Consider the following 23523-nt stretch of genomic DNA (forward strand, 5'->3'; position numbering starts at 1 on the left):
CCTTGCTAGCTATTTCCTTTGCCATGCAGAAACTTTTCAGTTTGGTGCAAACCAATTTATCCAGTCTTTCTTTGATTTGTTGTGTATCTGGATCTTTACTTAGGAAGCTTCAACCTGTGCCAAGGAGCCTTAGTGTTTACCCTATTCCTATAATATTTTCAGGGTATATTTCATTGAGGTTTTTGATCCATTTGGAGTTGATTCTTGTTCAGGATAATATATAAGGATCTTCAGATTTCTGCATGTGTACAACCAGTTCTGCCAGCACCATTAGTTGAAGAGGTTGTCTGTATTCCATTCTGTTTTTGGCTCCCTTATCAAATATTATGTGGCCATAGGTCTGTGGATTCATTTCTGGATCTTCTATTCTATTCCATTGGTCCTCAGACCTGTTCTTGTGCCAGTATCAAGTTGTTCATTATTATTATTACTATGATTTGACTTTGTAACAGATTTTGAAGGTTGGTATTGATATTCCTCCAGCACTGTTCTTCCTGCTGAGGATTGTTTCTGCTACTCAGGGTCTTCTATTGTTCCATCTGAAATTTTGGATTGTTTCTTCTGTATCATTGAAGACTTTTGGGATTTTGATGGGTATTGCATTGAATTTGTAGATAGCTTTGGGCAGTATTGCCATTTTCATGATGTGAATCCTTCTAATCCGGGAGCATGGGAGGTTTTACCACTTCCTTAAATCTGCTTTGATTTCCTTTTTCAGGATTTTAAAATTTTCATCACAGAGGTCCTTCACACTTTTAGTTAAGTAATTCCTAAGGTGTTTTTTTTTGAGGTTATTACAAAGGGAATTGTATTCTTAATTTCACCTTCACTCTTCTGATTGTTGACATACAGAAAAGATACTGATTTTTGTGGGTTGATTTGCTACCCTCATACTTTGCCAAACTTTTGGATTATCGTAAGTAAATTGGAAGAGGAATCTATGGGTTTCTTTAAATACAAGATTATGTCTAGATTATTTTCTATGGGAATTCTATATAACAATATTTGTGAAATTTAGTCCCCTCCCCGGAATGAGAAAATAAAATGAATGAGAAAATCAGATTGAAACACAGGAAATTATTTCATAAGTTGAAATGTTGATCATCAGTTATTTCATTAGGTCTCATCTAGTAACAATGACAAATTCAAGTTTTGAATTGAGAAGGAATCAAATTTACTTTTTTAGGTAAGTGTGAAATATAATTACATTAATGTGAAATAAAATATAAAACAAAGAGAAAAAATTGTATTTAAGAGTTTGCCTTTTTGGAGTCTGCCTTGCTGGTTTTGAGAAGCCAAATAACTGTGTTAGAGAAACCTTACCCAGAAATCTAGGTGGAGCCTGTAGGATCTGAGAGTGGCTTTTGAATGATAGTCAGGGTAAAACAAAACCCATCATTCCTAGAGTCAAGGCGAGCCAAATTCTGTCAAAAAACATGTATGAGCTTGGAAGAAAACTTCCACAGTAAGCCTCAAGTGAGTCCACAGATTTGCCTGGCACCTTTGATGACGTTTTTGGAGAGGCCAACCCATGTCTCGATTACTGACCCATATAGATATTTAAGATTATCTGTCTGTCTGTCTGTCTTTCTCTATCTGTCTATAAAACTGGTTATATGTTTCCTGTAATGTTCTTAAGCAGCAATGAATAAAAATACAACAATGACAAAGAAACTGATCATGCAATGACTCATAATGAAAAAGAGAAGCGGGTTATTCCATAACAAACCATTCATTCCCAAACTCTATGACTGGACTGCTTTCTTCCGTTTTGCAGTATTTGAAGCCTTAAGATTATTACAGTCACAAAATGATCTTTAAAAGCAATCATCCAAATAGGAGATTTGCCAGTATGGGTTATGATATAGTGTTGCATATATAGTAACACTTGTTTTTTTCACAAGAAGTCTTATAGTCACCAAAAAAAAAAATTGTTCCTGAAAATTAACAGTAAATTTGCTTCATCAAAACTAAGTAAAGCCCAGGGCGGTGGTGGCTCACGCCTGTAATCCTAGCTACTCAGGAGGCTGAGGTCTGAGGATCATGGTTAAACTCTTATCTCCAATTAACCACCAGAAAACTGGAAGTGGCACTGTGGCTCAAGTGGTTGAGCATTATCCTTGAGCTGAGGGACAGTGCCCAGGCCCAGAGTTCAAGCCCCACAGCCCACAAAAAAAAAAAAAAAAAAAAAAAACTCAAAATGTATTAAGGGTAAAACTTGGGATAATGGAAGTCCACAGATCTCTCCATGCTGCTTTTAGTTAGCCATAAAACAAATATGAGTTTTCAAGAGTAGAAATATAGAGATACCCATTTCCTCTAATCCTGTGGCTCTATTTAAATGTAATAGTTTTTTAATTTTCTTATGTTTTAGTTTGGGGAAAAGCATGCAGAGTCCATCTTGGCTTCCATGGCAGCACTGAATTGGTATTGACCAATTGAAGAAGCAATGAATAGGCATTCATCAAGTCCCCAGGAAGCCAATTTTCTTCTACCACCACAATGTAAGACATTAGCATTAAGGAATTATGTCATTCAATGTATGGGATTATTATGTGATTTTAGTATGGATTTCTCTAGGTAGCAGTGATTCTCAACATTGTTAAGAGAAATGGCCTGGAAAACAACTATATCTTCTTTTGTAAATACTTCCAAGTGTCTTAATTGACTCTGCTATAAGCATCCTGGCATGCTCCTCTCACAGAACCAAGGGGCTCAATATGGAGGCAAGAATAATGGAGGAATAATTCAGAGCAGGAATAATTAAGAGGAAAAATTCAGTGACAGAGGAGTGTACTTGTATTGTCTATGCAAATTATAGAAGTATTCTGTTGACTCCAACAAAGAGAGCAACTTTGATTATACTTTTTAAGCTTTTGTCTGGAAACAATCACATAATTTACAATAAGCTCTATTCTTATTGAGGAAATGGAAATCAAAATCACAGTGAGATATGGCCCCACTCTGGTAAGAATGGTTACAATAAAAAAGATAGAAATTAAGAAGTGCTGGTGACCAGCTGGAGCCCTTGTTGGTCGAATGTAAATTAGTACAGTCATGACAAAAAAAAACCCATATGATCTAGCAATCCCACTTCTAGGCATATATCCAAATGAAATGAAATCAGTATGCCAAAGAGACATCTAAACACCCATATTTATTGTACCACTATTTTCAACAGTCAAGAAATGGAAACAATGTATGTTTCCATCAATGATGAGTTGATAAAGAGTGGTATCTACATTCAGTGGAATAGTAACCAACCTGACATAAAAATAATGAAATTGTGTTATCGCTAATAACATACTTGGAACTGGATAACAGTGTGAAACAAAAAGGTACAGAAATACAAGTATCATGAGATTTCACTCATATGTGGCACCTAAAAAAGCTGCTGTAAGAGAACTTGCAAGTTAGAATCGTGGTTTCCAGATGCTTGAGGGATTAAGGGGAAGAGAAGAATAGGGAAAGGCTGGTCAATGGGCATCTTGTTATCATTAAGAATGAGAAAGGAATTTTAATGTGACATTGTACCTTAGAGTAAGTACAAATGAATATTATATACTGAATATAATTTGTCATTATTGTTTTATGCTGTGTAGTTTTAAAAGCTAACAGAAAGTATTGCCAATGTTCTCATTATTAAGGCATGATAAATGTAGAGGAGATAGATCTAGTTTACCACCTTTAAAACTTTTATAACACCTATGCAACAAATTATCAATTGGTAATACATTAGTATGAACTTCTAAGTACTGGTTTTAAAAATGCATATTAGCCAAGCTCCAGTGGCTCATGCCTGTAATCCTAGTTCCTCAGGAGGCTGAGATCTGAAGATCGAAGCTCAAAGCCAGCCTGAGTAGGAAAGTCCCTGAGACTCTTATCTCCAACAAACCACTCAGAAAACCGGAAGTGGTAGAGCACTAGCCTTGAGCTGAAGAGCTCAGGGACAGTGCCCAGGCACAGAGTTCAAGCCCCACGACCAACAAAAAATAAATAAATAAAAAATAAATGTTAAAAATGAGCTATCCAAAAACAAAATGTTAGACCAATTTATCTGGGCAAGTACAAGAGAAAATATTTCATGGCTATGGGGGTCAGTGAATGGAAAACACACTGTAAAGTTACTGAAGGGGATGGGGTAAAGGAAGACATATGGTTAGAAAAACTGCTGAGAGAGCAACTGGCAACTTGCCTACTTTACATCCGTTTCAGGGTAACAAATAGGATCAATGCCATCTCAAGAGACCTAATTGGGTGGATGGTCATTTATATATTAAACATAGTTTGAGTAATATATTTGATCTTTGACTCTCCCAATTTTTACATTCAAATGTCTTCTTTTTGAGAGGTATAAACTGTCATCTATACTTGAACTATTCATCATTAGTCTTTACTATTATTTACTCTTCATCTATTCATCTTGACTATTCACACATCTCTCTTCGGAGAAATTACGTAATGTATTTTAGAAGAAAACAAATTGCTGTGCATCCATAGAAGGCTTAATCACGATCCTGTGGGAAAGATCCAAGAGCTTCGTTAAACATCCAATAATCTTTAAATAACAAGCCCCTGGTAACTGAATAGTAAACAGTCATTGTTTAGTGATTTCCCAAGTAAACATAAATTAACAAACTGTGCCAGACTGTTTGTAAAGACAATTAATTTCTTTGAAAATAAAACAATAAGAACAAAATCAAACTGACTATTATTTCCCAGAGGGGGGAATTCAATAGATCATAATTCTACAAGTCATGCTTCAGGGCATACATCTGAGAATTAATCCCCTGGAAAAAAACACACAATTATGACCATTTAGATATCAATGATTATGTCTGTAGAACCACTGTGTGCATACTGCTCTACCATTCCATCCCCTATGCAGAAAGTTATTGCAACCTATGAAGTTAGTACTTATTTTCTCTCAATTTTGAAAGGAGAATAGTGTCTAAGAGATGCAGAGTGGCTCATCTAGGGTAGAAAGAAGAATGAAGGGAAGTTTGAATTTAAATGCAGGCCATCTGATTTCTGGGTCCTTATTGTTATAAAATATAAATAAGCACAAATATTATATAAGCTTTTTGTGTCTTCATTCTTGCAAATCAATAAAATGAAGATTTCCCAATGACATTAAAGCCTCCTCCAAAAAGTATTTTTAGTACTTAAAAAATTCTAGTATAATGTTCACTGGTATACATTGTTTGATCCTTTGTTATGTGTTGTTTTGGTCTTGGATCCACTGACATTTTAAAACCAGTGATTATCTCTAGGGTCACTACAATTCCTTTGTATAGCTAGTTAAATATAATAAAAAATTAAATCTACACATTGCAAATTCAGTCTGTTGAAATACATATTTTTAAAGATTATATTGTCTGCCTCACTGTGTTGAGGCAGACATCTGTTGGTATGCACAAAAATAAAGTATTGTTGTCTTTTTTGTGTGTGTTTCATACCCAGGGAATCAAGTTGTAGCTTTTGCCTGAGGGAGAACCTCAAGAAAATCCACCAGTGTGATATGAATTTCTGCCAAACAGGAAAATAAACTCACAAAAGCAAAAAGGAACGAAAAGAAAAAATAAACAACAGAAGTAAAGTTATCAGCATATATTAGGAAAGACATCTTGCCAGCTAGTGTCTGCCCACTGGCCTTGCTATGGGAGCAACCAAGCCAAAGGGAAGAATAGGTATTTGTTTTGTCTCCCTCTGGATTTTAGCTGTTAGCATAGTGCTGGGAGCAGATTCAAGGAGGTAGAGGGAGATGAATTAGCCCAGAGAGTTACTGTAACAGGGAAAAGGATTACTGAGGTAAATCTCAGGAGATAAAAAAAAAAACTGGCTTTAAAAGAATGCTTGAAAAGGCTTTTTGTTTTGTTTTGGTATGCAACTGGGAAAAGAGTACAGAAAGGAATAAAATGTTAATAGTGAGGGGAAATCATCATATGGGAATATCTGTGACATTAGAAAAAATTCTGTGAACATTTTTTTAAAAAAAGAATTCCTTTGCTCATCTAAAAAAGAAACTATGGCACTGTTCTTCAAACAACACTCAGCTATCAAGCTTAAAACCTACTGTGCTGACCTACCAACAGCTATCAGAAATGTGTCCATGAGGCATTACAAATCAGAATTATAAGACCCATTTGAACTTGTGTTTGAACTGAAGTCACCGGAATGTTAAATTTTTGTGACAATACATTTAGAGATAAGTGTTATGAGTGTCTAAATTACAAGGAAAGAGGACCATTTAAAATTCCTCTCCTTCTACTCATCCTCTTCCATTCAGTAATATCCTTTGGATATATATATGTATATTCTTTGTACTTAAAGTCATTCTGGACCTTATTCCATTAATTCTTCATAGTCACTGAGTTTCTCTTTCATCCCCAAGTGGAATGTGAGCTCCCTAAGGAGATAAAGTAGTTTGTATATAATAATCTCAAACCCAATATAATCTCTGACACACAGTAGGTGCCAGTATGTGTTGAATAACAAAACATTGAAACAGAATACACATTGCTCTCAAAGTTGGTATTTGTGTGCTGAAAATCAAAGACAAGTATAGCTTGTTAATCATTCCCAATCTGGAATTACTACAAAGAAAGTTACACAAGACATTTGTAGATTGTGGAGTTTGAACTCAGGGCCTGGGTACTGCCCTGAGCTTCTTTATGTTCAATGCTAGCACTCTATCACTCGAGTTACAGCTCTACTTCTGAGTTTTTGAGTGAGTCTCACAGATACTTTTGGTTGGCCTTCTGTCCTACAGAGGTACTTTTTGTTGAATAGGCCATCCTTTCTCTGCTGAAATTACTTGCATGCCTATTGAGAATTAGTTGATTTCCAGACTTTGTATCGTCTTCCTGATTTATATATCTACTCTTTTGTGAAGAATATATATATATATATATATATATATATATATATATATTTTGTTGTTGTTGTTGTTGTTGGTCATGGGACTTGAACTCTGGGCCTGGGCGCAGTCCCTGAGCTCTTCAGGGCAAGGCTAGTGCTCTACCACTTGAGCTACAGTGGCACTTCCTGTTTTCTGGTGGTTTATTGGAGATAAGAGTTTCACAGACTTTTCCTGCCTGGGCTGGCTTTGAACTACCATCCTCAGATCTTAGCCTCTGGAGTAGCTAGGATTACAGGCATGAACCACCAGCCCCTGGCTTATGTGAAGAATAATTTTACTTAGCTACTACAGTTTCAGGATAAGTTAAATTTCAGTGTATTTTTACAAATTTTTTATTCTTTCTCAAATAATTTTGACATTCATCTTCATCTTTGTAAATGAATTTTAGGACCAGCATATTTATAGCTTGAAAAAAATTTCATATGATTATTTGACTTTTCCCTTTGTAAACTATCAAAATAATGTGTTAAAATGATTGATTTCCAAAGGTTGAACTGTCCTTGTACCCACGGAAAAAATATATTATTACATGAGTTTCTAATATCTTGTAGATTTCTGTATAATTCTTCACGAGAAATATTGATCCATACTTTTTAAAGATGTTTTTGATTATTTGATCATGACAGTATTGTTGACCTTATATGTTGAAATGTGTATCATATTGTGAGGTTTCCTGAAACATAAATCATACTATTTATTATCTAAGCATTTTAATGTTTGGTAGAATTGAACCAGAGAAACTTTCTAGAGCTGAGGTTTCATTTGCTGGAAAACTTAAATCACAAATTCAATTGAATACATAAGGGTATTCAATAGACTTCAAACTTCCATGACTCTTTTTCTGCAATGTTTACAATTATAATTCACTTTCCCTTTGATTCTCAATGCGTTTGCTCTATGCACAATGTGGTGGAACCATATCACCACAATCAATTGGAGAACATTACCATCAGAAAAAGAAATGTTGTAGCCCTTACTATTACCCCTAGCTCCCCAGAGCTCCTCCTTGCAACCATTAATCATGAGTTCATACTTGCCTTTCAGCTAATATGAAGTCACATCTGTATGAATGGAATCATAAAATGCCTAGTCTATGACTGTCTTCTTTCACTAGCATAATGTTTTCAAGGTTCATCTGTTCTGCAGTACATTTCTTTTTATTGCTAAATGATATCCCATTATATGCATATAGCAAGTTTTATTTATCCATTCATCACTGATTCGTGTTTCAGTTGTTTTCCCTTCTAGTCTATTGGGAATAACGCTATGAAGAGCATCCATGGCCACGTTATCATGTGGCCAGTTTCCACAGCCTTCACATATACACCTACCCTTGGACTTGCTGGGTCTGTTTGAAAAGTATATCTTCAAGTAGTGCTCTCATCTTATAGACCCACCAATAAAGTATGAGGACTGAAATTTCTCCACATGCCCATTCTCTATTTTTTTGGTATCTCTGAGGACATTCAAATATTTCTGTCCAAGGACTTGATCCATCTCATCTAGCTGACCAAATTTCTGTAGGTAAAGGTGTTTTGTTGTTGTTGTTGTTTTATAGTATTTTATTATTATCCTTTCTTTTTCTGTCTTTTTTCACAATGTTTGCTACACAAGCATTCAACTACTGTTCAATATCCCCACTATATTCTATTCTTTTCATGGCTGATGATGCTGCAGTGACTTGTTATTTTTGGTTTTGATAGTTTGCCTCCCCTCTCTTTTCTTTTTTTAAATTTTATTTTATTGTAAAGATGCTGTACAGAGGGGTACAGTCACATATGTAAGTTAATAAGTATATTTCTTGTTGAGCATTCTCCTTTCTTATTCCATCAGCAAGGTGACTGCTGCCATAACTTCATAAGATGTATACTTGCCTCTTGTGAAACAGGGAGAGCAAAAGGAGTTTCACTTCATATCCTTAGTATAGAGATCCCATTTGAACTGCAAATGGAGCCACCAGCTCTCTAGGTGTATGTGTGACTTGCTGGCAACATAATTAGTCAGCCTCTCAGAGTGATATAATACTTGAAAGATCTTGAAAGATCACAAAAACCTGGAAGTATCTTCTCAATCACCACAGTATTAAAGTAGCTTCAGCACAGTTTTAACAATCTGTACACTGTACAATAATAATTGCAATTATTTTGACATTTTTTTTCTATAAGAATGTACTTCTTAATTTAAATCATTTTACTCTCCCATATTCATTCCAATAATGTATTCTCTGACATAAGAAAAATTATAAAATATATTTCTTATCAATCCTCTGAAGTACTCCTGTTCTGTATACATACATCGTGCTATTTTTTTCCTATCCTATGTCCTAAAATGTTCCTGCTGTTTAATAGTTTCTCATCCACAGCTAAATATTTAGAAGGTTGGATCAAGCTTAACTTTCTCAGCACTTAGCTGAATGCTATACTCACAGTCTGTAACTACCAAATAAGTTTTGACTTCAAAGAACTAGTACAGCAAGCTTAATCCTTAATTGTATTCTGGCCCTAAAATAGCAGAGGGGGACACTGAATTTAGAAGCTTTCATGTTGAAAAGCTAGAGACAGCTTTATAGGCTCTTTATAGATGAACATGACAGATAAGCAGTAGTAAAGAAGGAACAGAGCTTACTTACAGAGACTGAAGTATAGTACTTATGCTTTGGAAGGAAATGAGGAAGAGTGATTGGGGATTAGTGAAAAATAGGACTCATGATTGAACTAATTTCATTTTCATAATGGTGCATAAGGAAAATCTGGAGGCCAACTAAATTGGGTCAATAAATTACTTAGAAATATAAACAATTGTCTTGTATAATTGTGTGGTAGCATTATTAATGTGTAAATTGCATAATATATATGTAGATCCATACATATATGAAGAGAGAGAAAGAGCTTGATTTTGATTTTATTATATGATTCACTAATTTGGGAGGTGGTATTGAGGAAAGAATCCAGTTCTTGCTCATACTAGGCCATGGCTACCACTTAATTATGCCCCCTCTGATTTAGGGGTCATAAGTATTTAGCTCACTCTTTTCTTTGATGGTTCTGATTTCTGGTTCCAGTCATCTCCAGACAGCAGCATGAATTAAAAAGTTAGCATGTATATCTCTGTTCTGGCTTGCACTGAGAATTCTTAAGTGTCATTCCCTCAATATACTTAATCATCCATGGAGGAAAAGTCATGCCTTATTTTTTTCCTTCATGCAGTATCTGATAGGCACCATGGTCGTGCGTCAATACAGCTCAATGCAGGCTTGTTATAGTGATTTCTACTTATGATCTAGTTGTATGCCATTTTGTCTATCCGTCTACTGTTCATAAAGTGCTCAAGATCTGTACCAGGGCTTGAACTTGGCTTTGGTGCTGTCCCTTAGCTTTTCCACTTGATTCTTGTGCTCTACTACTTGAGCCATACCTCCACTTTTGCCTTTTGTTGGTTAACTGGAGAGTCTTAGCAACTTTTTTGTCCAGGATGGCTTAGAACCACAGTCCCTAGATCTCAGCATCCTGATTAGCTAGGATCACATGTGTGAGCTACTGTGAGCCTGGCTGGGTGTATTTTGATTGAGAATTTATTTTCCTTTGTTATTTATGTGATAATCAAGGCCTTTACACATTATAAAAACAATTAGCAATCACTGGTTTTGCCCAAATAAATATTTGCCAAGAAGCATCACATAAGTACACAAAACTGTTGAAAGTTAATTAGATAAATTAACCATTCCTCTTTGCTCTGAGTTTTGTGCCAAATGTTCACTTTTTGAAAAATGAATTTTACACAAAAATATGCCCTCAATTTTGCTTTTAATATTAAAAAAATTAAACAGTCATCTGTCATCAAAATGACTCTAAACTAATTTGATGGTCCTGACTCCTTTTAATTCTGAGAGTAAAAAATCCTTTAACAAATGCTTCTATTATAAATTCAGATCATAAGATTGAGTGTTTTGCTACTGTTCTAATGGTATAAAATGAAGTTTTCTCTATCACTGCTTAAGCAGAGTACTATTATTACATTATTATTTTTAAACATTTGTTATAGGCAGTATAATTTAAAAACAGAACTGAGCTGCTAAACAACGGAAAAAAATCTTTTGTTATATTTTATGCTGTTTATAATTTAAGTTTTTTAATGTTTTCTTTTAAAAATTATTTCATTTTTAAGAAAAGCCTGGCTGCTGAGTCCAAATGTTATAAACTAAATGTTTGATTTCCAAAATCTATATGTTGAAGTCCTAATTCCTGATGTCCTCATGCTTTAGAGAAAAGGCCTTCGGGAAAAAGAGGCTTTCATGAAATCATTACTGTTCTTATAAATGAGAACTTGAAAGCTTGCTTCTTTTCTCTGCAACCCACTACGTGGAGGCAGAGGAAAAGGAGGCTCATGCCTGTAGTCCTCACTACTCAGGAGGCTGAGATTTAAGGATCAGGATTTGAATCCAGCCTTGGTAAGAAAGTCTATGAGACTCTTATCTCCAATTAGCCACCAAAAAAAGCTGGAAGTATAGCTGAGGCTCAAGTGTCAGAGTGCTAGTCTTGAACACAAAAAGCACAGATGGACCCATTGCAAGAATGAGATGTACAAGTCGTTATGTCGAAAAACAAACTTTACAACTTTACGGGGGGAGGATTAGGTGGGGGAAGGGGGAGAGTATGGGAAGGGATGGGTAGGGGAAACAAAGAGGAGGCAACAATGCTTGATAAGAAATGTACTCCTTATCTTGCCCATGTAATTGTAACTCCTCTGTACGGTATTCTCACAATTAAAAAAAAAAAAAAGCTCAGGGTAGGTGGGCATACCCTGAGTTCAAGCCCAAGGATAGACACAATAAAAAAGAAAAATAAATAAATAATTAAAAAGAGAAAAACAAAAATGAAAAAAACAAAAACAAAAGAAGACCAGGGTTGATATATTGATTCTTGATTTTCAGTGCTCAATTTACTGTCCAACTGAGAAATAAGTTGTTACTGAGATTTGTGATTTATATGTTTGCTAGAGGCCTGACCTAAGACACTGGATCCTGATGAAAAACAAAACTAAGACACATTTCTGCAAGACAGAACAGTTTGAGAGAGAAATCTCGGGATTTAGCTCTTGCTTTCTATAATTTCTGTCTTTCCTATGCTTCTTTTCTGTACAGTATTGCACACTGTATTTTTCTAATTCAAGCAGATGGTAAAAAATATGTGAAATTTGAATCAAGGACTCTTCTACTATAAATAGATCTAAAAATAATGCTAACAATACTAAGGACGGCTGATATTTATTAACAAAAACTTAGCAGAAGACATGCCAGGAGATCCATATGCATACTTCCATGTAAGTCATCACAATATATTAGGAGATAAGGTTCCTCACTCTTGTTGTATAGATGACAAAACTATGATGTAGCCTGGTTAAGTAGTTTGCCTAAGATCACATTGTTAATATCTGTCCTAAAGTTCTAGTCTACCTTTTGTTTATAATCTCTATAAATTTTTGCTTGCTAAAACCATGTTGCAAAGTTCTTGTGTATTTTTCTTTGACAATCTTGATAATCATTCTTAGTAATTTTGCTATCTACAAAATAAGTAATATATGACCACTAGGAAAATAGCAACAATAACATCAGTTAAAATATGAATAATCACACCAAGTTCTCCAAGAGAAAGTATGGTAAACAAGTAAAATGATATGCATAGAGATGCTAGAAAACTTTGATCTCAGTCAGCTTTTAGCACTTAAGGATATAATCCAATCCCATAGAGTTCAAACAACTTCCACAATAATTTCATTACTGGTAAATCTAAGTCAAGAAGTTTGGCTTTATAGGTTCCTAGATTTCAAGATTTAATGTTTGTACACACAACTATGGCACACACACACACATATATATATATATATATATATATATATATATATATACAGCAATGTTTGTGTACTCATTACTCACATCTCTAATACTTTAAAACCATCTAGCATGAATTAGAACCAGGGGACTTGAGATAATGGAAGAAATGAGAGAGAATGATGCAAGAAGTGACCAAAATCGATTGTACACAGAACATGGCATGTTGAGTTGAAACCTATTTGTTCATTTACTGAAAGATAATTATGAAACCAACAAGCCAGACACTGATGACTCACATCTATGGATCAAGTTTGAATCCAGCCCAGAAAGGAGAGTCTGGATGACTTTCATTTCCAATAAACTACTCAGAAGTAGCTCTGTGGTTCAAGTAGTGGAGCTCTAACCTTAAGTGAATGCATCCTAGGGACAGTAACACAAGGTCTGAGTTCAAGACCCAGGACTGACCAAAATAAAAATGAAAATAAACAGTTATTTAATTCTAATTGTGAAGATGGGAAATACTATAATAGTCACATCTACTAAAGAACATTAACAAATATTTTCAAACAAAAGCTGTTGGTAGAAAACAGAATAAAAAATTAGATAGGAGAGTTGGTGAGAGAATCATATTTTAACTTATTACTTCTTCTGCTACGTCTTTCAAAATAATTCTTTCAGTTAACAGCTATACTCATAATTCCTCTTTCAAGTTATGAGCAAACTTTGAGGCAGCTGTTAAAGAATGTGCATAACCTTTCCTGAATTGCTATATCTCATAATCAACAGTAGGCTTTAGAATATATCTAGAATCTTAAAGAAATACTGCTAGCAGTGTTTATAATAAATGATATCTTTAAAATCCCTATATCAGCAGAGAAATTTTATAATATAAATTGTTCACTTAACTTTAACTGCTACAGATTTTGGCAGACAGTAAAATTAAATGGTGGATGATCACAAGAATATATTACATTTTTCAAGATACCACACTGGGTTAGTAATACATTTTAAGAGAAGAAACTTCTTGCCAGGTCTTAGCCTGCTCAGTGGGCTTGTTAAGCAGTAAAACTTTCTTGTGTAATTGATGAAAATGGAAGCTATAAATTTCCGTGAGCTTGAAAATTTTTGGTTTGTGAAGTGAAAATATATGTCAACAGATATTAGCAGCTCTTATGGCAGGGTGGAATTTGTAGTTAAAAAAAGATCTCTAGTTTTCCTCAATGAAATCTGTCTTCCCAAACTTGATTAACTGGACACCTCAGTGGTGTACACTAGTTTTACTTACAGAATTATTCTTCTCACTATGTGGCTGTTTAAAACATCCTTCTTTTCTCCTATCAAAGAATCTCTCTTCCTTTCATTGAAGATATTGAAATATCAACTGTTTATAGCGTTCTCTCAGGAAGAGAGAACGAGAAAGACAAACGGTTTTCAATTCACTAAATCATGATAAATTATGTATTGCCTTCATTGAATAAAATAGCTATTAATAAAGCTTGTACATAATGCTGTCATTTGCAAATGTTACAATTATTTACTCTTCCACTGTTCACTCGCTTATCTATGAACTCTTCTAGTATAAATGCAATGTAGATTTTGTAACAGCCACAGGGACTCTTTACCTCCTAAATGCTTAAGTCTTCACTTACTAAGCTTGAAATGTAAAACGTAATTACATTTGCTTGGACCACCTCCATCCAACTAGGATTGCTTCTGAAGATCTCTTGAAAAATAATTGACACAAAAGACACCGTTAATTAAATTCTAATGTTTTCACCGGTTACTTACTGAGAGAGATGCAACCTTATTTACACCCTTGATTTCACATGATTTATATTCTCTTTAAATCCAGGGGAGGGGGGGGGGGCAGAATCTAAAGGACATACCACCTCTGTGTATATTCTATTCTTGGTAAACTCGAACATCAAATTTCCTCTTATAGATAGATACATAAAAGTTTTTACAGCTTAAATCAATAAATGCACAGCCAGACTTTAATTCTAGGATATATATATATATATATATATATGCATATATATATGTATACATACACACACGCACACACACACACACACACACACACACACACACACACACACACACACACACACATATATATATATATATATATATATATATATATATATATATATAGTCTTTACAGGAGAAGGCTATTAATTGTGTGAAAGAGTTACTTCACTAATTTCATCAATCTGGTTTTCAAGATGGAGTGAAAGGAAGAAGGCTCATGCTAGATATTTTCTACATTAAAAATGTGCTGTGTTCTAGTTACGGACACACTTGAATTCTCTTACAAAGAAACTTAATTATTAGATAACCAGTAGATAGGTATCTAGTTTAAAGCTTCCTATGAACTGTGTATAGCATAATCATGTGTGTGCATGAGCAAGACAGGTGTTGAAATATCAATCTCCTTAGTCCTAAGGGCTGCTGGGAAGAAATAAGGACTGTTTCACACCCCAGAGCTTCTCTGATCCCTGCTGACTTTGAGGATACTTTTCTCATCCCACTGGCCAAGAAAACACTGTAGTTTCAAAAGATAATAGTTTTGCTGTTACAGAATGTCTAGACTTTAGTAATCTTAAAGTGGTTGAAGTGGAAGTTTTTACCTGATCAGATTTAAAGCAAAATGAAATTAATTTTAAAATGGTACAATTCTAAAATGAGAGGACACAGGCCTATTGGCTTTGTGATGCTATTGTAGTTAAATAAGAAATCACAGACAGGTATGCTTGCCTGCTCACCCCAAAACCTTTACAGGGTCCTTTATGTTTTCCTAGAAGCAACTAAACAGCCATCATTCTATGAAGCCACTCTCTTGGCGATGAATCCAGCTGCATCATATTTCCTGCTGTGGCACAGCTTCCCTGGAAAAGAGCTAGATCTGGTGTGGTATTATAATACATCATTTAATAAATCCAGCAGGCCTTAAGCATTCTTTCATGCTTGCTTTGAAAAATTCATACACCCTCAGGAAGGGCTTATGAATTGCTGAACTCAGTGTTCCTAATTGAATGAGAGGAGTAGAAGTGTTTCTGTTGTCCAGTTGGAAAACAGATCCTTAATTTCCAGCTCTGGGTCATCTTCCTCTGTGGATGATAATCATTCTCTTCCGTTTCTTGTCAGTACCATCCCTCCCCCTGCACCCCCCCTCCATCCTCATCCCAGACTTTGCTTTCATACCAACTCTCTTTCCTAGGCTGGGGAATCTGCCAGGGTGAGTTGTTAGTGTGAAGCCCAGCACTGAATTGGCAGGTACTTACAGGTCAGCTGCTCTGTTCCTCCCTATGCCAACAGTCAAGGTGAGGTGAGGACCCATGATTTATATTTTGGTACTATAACGCTTCAGCCCAGCTGGGCGCCAGTGGCTCACATCTGTAATCCTAGCTACTCAGGAGGCTGAGATGTGAGGATCACGGTTCGAAGCCAGCCTGGGCAAGAAAGTGCATGATACTCTTATCTCCAACAAACTACTAGAAATCCAGAAGTGGTGCTGTGGCTCAAGTGGTAGAGCACTCTCTTTGAGCTGAAGAGCGCAGGGACATTGCTCAGGCCCAGAGTTCAAGCCCCACGACTGACCAAAAAAAAAAAAAAATTAGCTTCAGCTCAGGGAGGAGAATTCAAAGTGATTATGACAAAAAGCAGGTATATTGGAGTACTTAGGGCAGTGACAGAAGTATCTAACATATAGTGGCAAATGAATAATACCATCTATAAGGTCAAATGTCACAACAGTATGATGCTATGAGTGACATTAAAAATACAGAGTGGCTGGATTAGAACCTTGAACAGCTGTGCTTAAGAGTCTAATATGAATGATCTCTGTCATTTGTCTTCGGCCTTCCTTATTCTCTGTAGTTTGCAACTCCAAATCAAAATAAATAATGCATGCTTGGTCCCCTTACAACAGAAATGATCCTTCCTCCTGCTGCCTTCTCCACATACAAGGTCACTACCCTATAAACGGATTCATCTTCTCAGAGAAGTATGTGAAGACAAGAACCACAGATTTGACTTAGGATTCCATCCAGATAATGTGTTGTTTGTCTGGAGCTGACGCAAGTCACAAAGTTCCAGAGTTAAAGACAGTAGACATCGGCAATCTCTTCACACTGGTGTAGAATCGCACCACAGGTCCGACTTTCCAGTTCTCCTTTCAGCTGTCCTTTTGTTTTAGCCCGGAATAATTAATTCATCCCCCTCATCTTTAATCTATCTTCACTTGATATCAATCTCAAATTTACATCTTTCTTAATATTTTCCAGATATGGTAATGTTTCCTTCTCTTATGGTTCTCATAAATCCATTCTTAAGCCTTTTATATTTTTCTCTTCTCTGGACAGTATAAACTTCAATCCATGTTATCCAAATGTATATAATCTTTTAATAATTTTATCACCCGCAATGATATTTTATATTAGTCCCTGTACTATACTCAAACGATTAGATTTTTTGCATCATACTGTACATATAAGGGTTTCAATATTTATAGTGCTTTTGCTTTGCTTTGATGAATTTCCATTTATTTAACATGGAAGATAAAAAGTACTGTCATTTTCCTAATTAGATTTGAGTCATAGATATCCAGTTTTTCTTGGGTAGAAATGATTCTTCCACTTAGAACTTCATTTAGCTATATTTTGTTCAACTCACAGTGTTGCCCCAAAGCCCCACACTCCGTGAGGACCAGAACAATTCCAAGGCTCTTATTCCTTTCCAGGATCTGACTCCCTTTTCTTAGGGCTGGCTTATCATTTAACTTCCATTTGTGTGATCACCATGAAGATTTTGCTAATGTCGATTAGCAAGGTGATTTGCAAGATGAGCCTCTTGTTAATGCTTTCCAATGTTCAAGCGTGTCAGATCCAGGCTGAATCCAGAAAGAGCAAAGTGCATGATTTGGGGGCCTGTTTCAGACAGTTTCACGAGTGCAAAAGTTTGCCAACAATAGTTTCTGAATTTGAAAGCCCCGGGGTTGCTGCCTCCTTCACAAAATTGCTGGAATCACTATTGAAATTAGGTTCAGTGGGATCTTTTCAAGAGATGCAGTTCAAAGATGGTGATTCTAAGTCATTGAATTCACAAAGTCATGACCTCATGTCCAAAGGCTTGTGAAGAACCTTCTAGTAACATGACCCCAAGTTTTCTGGAAGTGTCTGATACTTAGCTCAGGATGGTAAGGGATCACTTGCTTAAGTGATCCTTTCCTCTGCCCCAGCCATTGACACAGTCCACTGTTTCCCACTATTTTTTCTCTGATATCAGATAGTTTACTCTGCAACAACTATGTAATCTTGAAATAAAATTTAACTTTAGAGAAGGACCTTGGTGATCAGTGATCACCCTATTTCAACAACGTGTAAGTCTTACCAAAGAAAGATAACAGCAAATAAAGTGAGGTGCTTGCCTTCAAGGACATTGCAACCTAATGGGAGAAACTTGACTATAAATAGCTGATGGTGATAAATAGTAAAAGGAAATAAACATTAACTAGACGATCAGCTCAACCTCAGAGGATAATGGAGAAGTTAATTCTAACTGGAAAGGAATAGGAAAAGCCTTTTCCAAGGGGATGGCATTTGAAGAAAGTTAAGGAGTGTTAAAGAATGATTATATTTAGAGAGGGCAGAAGAGATGAAAATGTATCACAAATCCAGGATGCAAATGAGCAAAGACATTCAGTCAAGCTGGATAAAGTGATACATGTAGCACATGCCTGTAATCCCAGCCTTTGGATGTAGAAGCAAAATTGTTAGTTTGAGGCCGGCATGGGTTACATAAAACAAACAAATACATACTTTCACAAATATATAAATAACAGTGCTTTATCTTAACACTAGTCACAGGATAAGCTTTAAGAAAGATGAGCAATAGGAATATCATTTCCATGTAAGTGTATCTGAAGATTTTATCCACAGCACAGCTGTACTGTATATGAAACATGGTTACTGAGTCATGTGCCTTAAAGCCACAAGCCATGGGAAGAAAATAAAATCACTATTGTTGTAGATAGCAGAGAACAGGTTTTAGAAGACGAGGATATAAGCAGTTTCATGAAAGATGGATAAAATGTGATGTAGGAATCAACATGATAGGGAAGCTAGAAAAGATCAAGAGGCAGTATCTACCTTCCCATCCCTGTATGATTGTAAGCCTCCACTTAGCTAGCGGAAGAGATTATATTTTGTCTTATGTCAGGAACAAAATGCAGGAAATAAAATTTTATGCAAAATTTAGCAAGATAAATTGAGTGAAGCCAAATAGCTATACAATCAGAAGAGGAGTCTTTGGCATGGTGAAGATTGTGGGCTAAGGCTCAACAAAAGAGAGGGCATCACTAAACCTCCACCGATTTCACAGTGAAAATTTCACTCCTGAGTACAGAAAATTTATCCGACTCATGCCAAGTATATAGAATACTAATTTTCAAACACTGCTTGACTAGAGAGGGCAAATATTGGTAGAACAAAAAAAGCCTTTCTTTTTTTTTTAATCTATAAATCTGTAGGACAGAGATACTATGGAAGCAAAGTAGCATATTTTAATTAAGCTTCTCAATGTCATTAAACCTATTAATTTAATCAGCATTTTAATCAAGTTTATCTGCTATTTAAACTTTTCTGAAGAAACAAAACACAATTTCAAAATTAGGCTCAAATATCCTTAACTCTACCATTTTTGTGTGAGGAAAGAAAACTGGAACTATATAATTCTCCACTATTATAAGAGGGAGAGAATTCTGAGTATGCCTTTTTATGGTTTGGGCCTCTTTGGGAACTTGATAAATGAGCTTTTATTTCCCATAAATGCTAGTTATCATAAGTGGACACCATCAGAGCATCTTGGTCAGGTTCATATATGGATCCGTTTTGGTTCGGTTGATGAGTAGCTAGCAGTAATATCAGGAGGGGTTTGGAGGTTTGCCACAGATGCTTTGGGGCTTACTAATTCTTGAATTTGATAAGAGCCCATAAATCACACCAAAAAAATACACTGTGTCAGTATAGTTCTGGTTTCAGTTGTCTCCAGCCTTGTAGGAAGTTGACATTCAAAGTATAACTTGTAAACCTTCATACTGTAACCTTGGTTACTTATTTAACAACAACAAAAATCAACATATTTCCTTTCTCTCTGGGGAGTTGTTGACAAGTGAAGGAGCTCAGTGATAAGGGGTGGAATAAATAATTTCATATAGAGCCTAGTTATAGCATTTTTGCCTCTGAGTGAACTGCAACATTCCAGATGTTGACTAGATTTTGCTGAAAATCAGCTGCTAGCACCTGAGAGTCCCTCAATGTAACAGTACAACTTTACTTCCTACACCAAGAAAACACCTAGAAGATCATCAAGTCCTATGAAAGTGAGCAAATGAGCCACAAAGTCTGATTACAATCCAAGGGGCCACGTTGCAAAAACCCTCTTGGTAATTTTGTTCAATATGGCTTAAGTTTTACCATTCAGACAATAGTTTGACACAAATTTTACAAAGATGAGGAAGTCTTGAGTATAATAACAATTCACAATAGCTCCCATTAAGTTATTTTCAGGAAGATGAGCTAAGACGTGAGAACACTACAAAAAAGAGAAACAAAGGGGAAAATAGGCTGAATAAATAACCATTCCTTACTCAAATGTGAACTATTAAGGCTTTATAACACAAAACATGACATCTCCAATTATGCAATTTTATAATTACTTCTAAATAAGAAGCTCAAGATAGAAAGCAGGAATGAATAAAAGGTGAAGCTCTCTTGTCAGTTAATGGTGGGGACATGATGGCAGAAGGATGTTTCATAGACAATATCTCTATGGGAGAGGGAGTGCTCGCATTTTTCATCTTCAGTTAAGATCAAACTGATCTAATTAGGTTTCTCATCTCATTTAATGCTCAAGGAGGAGGCAGAATTCCCTTTAGAGACGCATGTTTTTGAGGAAAGCTGTTTGGAGAAAAGTTTGAATTTGATATATTAAAAATCAGAAGTTTTCTTCAAGGATCCAAAAATTATCCAGAAAACTAAAATGACAGAATTAGGAAGTTATAAAATATACTGTTAAATTAATAGCTGCTTACACAGTGAGTTACTCAAAAATCCTAAATATCTATACTATTTAGCGTGTAGGATATAATTTATCTGGAGAATTGTAACTAATGAAATATACAAATAATTAGAAAATTTTGGGTTTTTTTTCCTGATTGTGATAATATAGCCATATTATTTAATTACCAGGTAAGATCAATTTAAACCATACAGATATTAACCAGTTTATAATCAATGCATAATGATTCTAATTATTTTAATTTTCTGCATTCAGATTGATTATGAAGAATATATATACCCTATTCTTAGCACTTTATTTATTTATTTTTTGTTATTTATTTTTAATCAGAGGGGTTACAATTACATGGGCAAGGTAATGAGTACATTTCTTATCAAGCATTGTTGCCTCCTCCTTTGTTTCCCCTTCCCATCCCTTCCCATCTCCCACCCCTAACCACCCCTCCTCCCCCCACGCCAAAGTTGTAAAGTTCATTTTGACATAACATCTTGTACATCTTATTGGTACAATGGGTCCACATGTATCCCTATTTAAACAATTTGTTTTTCCCTTCCCCTCCACAAACTATACCAACATCAAATACAGTGAAAGCAGGGGTTATACCATGGGGGAGGGACATAAAAAGCAACAAAGAAATCATCTTATAAATATGTTAAGACACACTAGCAAGAAAGAAAAAAGATTTGAGTCCTTAACTTCGCGTTCATTTCTCGTAACATCAACTTATCTGACCATTTCTGCTTGTCTCAGACATATACTAGTTATTGCAAATATGGGAAACTGTGGGACCTATGTTTCTTTGGGCCTGGCTTACTTCACTTAATAGAATTTTTTCCAAGTCTTTCCATTTCCTAATAAATGAAACAACGTCATTCTTTCTGATGGAGGCATAGAATTCCTTTGTGTATATATACCACATTTTCTTGATCCATTCATCTACTGAAGGGCATCTGGGTTGGTTCCATATCTTAGCTATGGTAAATAATACTGCAATAAACATAGTTGTGCTGGTAGCTTTAGTATGGCCTTGTTTGTGTTCATTTGGGTAAATGCTCAAAAGTGGGATTGCTGGGGATTTTTTAAAATTGATGTTCCTCAAAAGACTCCATATAGACCATTTTAGAACTTAATTTCTGCTGCTTTCCATCCTTGCAGCCAATAAATACTCTTTCCAATGGAGTATAAAAATATAAACTTGCCAAGCACTGGTGTCTCATCCCTGTAATCCCAGCTACTTACCAGGCTGAGATTTGAAAATTATAATCCAAAATCAGCCCAAGAAGAAAGCCTGTGCAACTCTTATCTCTAATTAACTATCCAAAAAAACGCCACAATTTGAGCTGTGTCTCAAATGGTAGAGCACCAACCTTGAGCTATAAAGTAAGCAACTGTGCCAGACTCTGAGTTCAAGCTCCAGTTGCAGCAGAAATAACAAACAAACAAACCAAAATCTGTAAACTTGGTATCAGAATCTCAAACAGGTATCATGAGTATAAAGAATATCCCTATAAGACATTGCTAATATGATTACTAAGACATGATGAAGTTCACTTTACCAATTCATTTCCCTTCTTCCGTTGCAAAGTTCCATTTTTAAAGGTGGAAGCTAGCCAGATACAGAAAACTCTGTATTTGATTTTGACCAACAAGAAAGGAGCACTGCAATCTAGCACAGGAAGAGAAAGTGAGATATCATAACCCAACTACCTTCTCAGGAAAGTACAGTATTTCACAGCTATACAACTGGGAGATTTGCAACTATAGTCCAATTTGTGACAGCTGTAATTTGAAGGCCTGGGTACACAAACATCAGTGACATACCAAGAGTTGTAGATATCTATCCTTTGTCATTCCTTAGCAAAATTATACTGTTTAGTTAGTTTTAGAATGTTCTTAAATGCATAATGAGAAAATCCTGCCCCAGGTTTTATTATTTTCTGTATCATTGTACTAGAGAAATCAAAACCTAAAGATCCATCTCTGCTATCCTTGCTAATTTTGCCTTGTGCAATGGCTCTTCAGAAATAGTTTCTAGTGAGTGCTATCTGTTAGGATGTTTCTTTTAATTAATTCATCTCCAGAACAGCTTCAAAAAAATAAAAGCAAAACATTCATCCATGTGCCTTCTGCCCTTTTCACTAAACAATATATAGTCTTCCAAGTTTAATATGCCTTATGCATAACAGAAAGAATGACTCTGTAGGGTGGGTGATTTAGGTATAGAATTTCAAATACTTTAGGAATCATGGATACACAAAGGAAGCAATAAAAGCTTTACTTGTGGATTTCACAAATTCACAAAGGGTTTTCACAGGAAGAGAGATCTGGAATAATGGCATATAAAAATAGTTGACTCTCCTCATTATTTATGAATCCATATGAATCCTGACACTTCTATAAGTCTCTTGAAGAAATGTTAATAATACTTTTAGAAAGAGTGCCATTTTTTTCAGAGTGATTCAAAGCACGTACTGGCTGATTTTAGAAAATAGGAACTTGGGTACAACAACCACAGCGAAATCCTTACATTATTTCCTAAGCAATCAAAGAAGATAATGGACAAGGACAAAAATGTCATTTTGCAAACAATTTTGGTAGACAGCATTTCTCTGGACACATACTAAGGAGTCATCATATTTAAGTTATGCAATAAAAAAACTAGGATACCGAAAAGATAGCTAGTGCACAACCT

General features: G+C 35.4%; 1 protein-coding gene across 1 annotated transcript in view; it reads right to left on the bottom strand.

The window, feature by feature from the left end:
- Ctnna3 (catenin alpha 3) overlaps positions 1–23523 on the bottom strand; it is a 1268549-nt gene that overhangs the window by 299212 nt on the left and 945814 nt on the right. The gene's annotated exons all lie outside the window — the stretch shown is intronic.

This window comes from Dipodomys spectabilis, unplaced genomic scaffold (assembly GCF_019054845.1).
Source record: "Dipodomys spectabilis isolate Male_0828 unplaced genomic scaffold, ASM1905484v1 ptg000207l, whole genome shotgun sequence".
NCBI classification, from domain to species: Eukaryota; Metazoa; Chordata; class Mammalia; order Rodentia; family Heteromyidae; genus Dipodomys; species Dipodomys spectabilis.